General features: G+C 45.2%; 1 non-coding gene across 1 annotated transcript; it reads left to right on the top strand.

The window, feature by feature from the left end:
- Positions 1-810: 810 nt before the first annotated feature.
- LOC149842851 (small nucleolar RNA R71) lies at positions 811-913 on the top strand. Its single transcript, XR_016431203.1, has one exon. It is a non-coding gene; the product is annotated as a small nucleolar RNA R71 (small nucleolar RNA).
- Positions 914-1,511: the final 598 nt, after the last annotated feature.

The raw sequence follows: 1,511 nt of genomic DNA, 5'->3' as shown, positions 1-1,511 counted from the left end.
CTCGGCAATGTACCCTCGGGTCTCCTACTAATAGCCTTAGCTAACTGTCCCATTTGCGATTCTAACTTCGCAATGGACTGCGTATGTGAACTCAGAATCTGGCTACACTTCTCGAAGGCATTCTGATTAGAGGTTTTCACCTCTTGGAATGCCTGGAGAAGTCTCTCCTCAAAAGATGTCTGCGGGGCAGACTCCTGCTGAATCGGGGGAGTGACAGAAGTAGAAGAAGATTGAGAATAGTTCGGTCTTTGAAATGACTGAGTAAAAGATGGCTGCCGAACTGGCTGAGAGGAAGTAGGCATCTGCATGGAAGACTGCAGATTCTTCCATGAAAAATTGGGATGGTTACGCCAACCCGGATTATATGTCGATGAAAATGGGTTATTTGGTGGTCTGACGTAACCCTGAGCTGCCTGAACTTGTTCTTGAACAAATTCAGGGTACTGAGCTGCCGAAGGGCACTCAGTGATCTCGTGTGCCGGACTGGCACAAAGAGTACACACCTGCTGTGTAGTGGATGGTCCTGAGAGAAGCTGGTCCAGCTTCTGAGCAATCATGTCTACCTTGCACTGTAGTGCAGTAGATGGACCAACTTCAAGAACACCAGCTTTCTTCTGAATGCTGGGTGTGGCTCTATCTGAATGAGAGCTCGAAGCATGGTGGAGTGAATTCTCGGCCAATGTATCAAATAGCCTCCATGCTTCGTCCTCGCTTTTCAGCATGAATGTCTCTCCACATGAAGAGTCGATCATCTGACGATTCTTGTCAGACAATCCATCATAGAAGCTCTGCACCAGTTGCCATTTCGGCACCTGATGATGGGGACATTTCCTGAGGAGATCCTTCATTCTCTCCCAGGTCTCATGAAAGCGCTCACCATCTAGCTCTGAAAAGCTAGTGATGGCTCTACGATATTGGTTCGTACGACCAATGGAAAAATATTTCCGAAGAAACTCCTGTTGCAATTGATCCCATGACTCTATTTCTACAGAATCTAAGGACTTTAGCCAATACTTGGCTTTGTCCTTCAATGAAAAGGGGAATAGAGTCAACCTTAAAGCATCATCATCGAAATTCTGTATCTTAACAGTAGAACAGATTTCGAGGAATTCATCTAAATGTCTGTAGGGATCCTCATGACTAAGGCCATAAAAGGATGGAAGCATTTGAATAATGCTGGCCTTAATCTCATAATGCGGTGCTCCTACATTGGGTCTCCGAATGCAGGATGCCTGAACATAGTCTGTGGGAATGAAGTATTCCCGCAGAGGGCGTGAAAGAACTGGAGGTGGAGGTGGAGGATCCATGTCAGCCATTGTTGCCGAACTTCGATGAGAATGTAAAATTCTCTCTGGGTTGTCAACAAATGGGTGTAATGGGGTTCCTAGACCTCGTCGACCCTGCATACACTGGTACTAAGACCAGATGTAAGCGAACGACCTAAATCTAAAAAAATTAACTAACACAGGTACTAAAATGTAAATAACACAAAATAAACAACTACTAAACAA

The sequence above is a fragment of the Nuphar pumila genome, chromosome 3 (assembly GCF_984573655.1).
Source record: "Nuphar pumila chromosome 3, dmNupPumi1.hap1.1, whole genome shotgun sequence".
In the NCBI taxonomy this organism is placed as follows: domain Eukaryota; kingdom Viridiplantae; phylum Streptophyta; class Magnoliopsida; order Nymphaeales; family Nymphaeaceae; genus Nuphar; species Nuphar pumila.
This window is presented reverse-complemented; position numbering and strand designations above follow the sequence as displayed.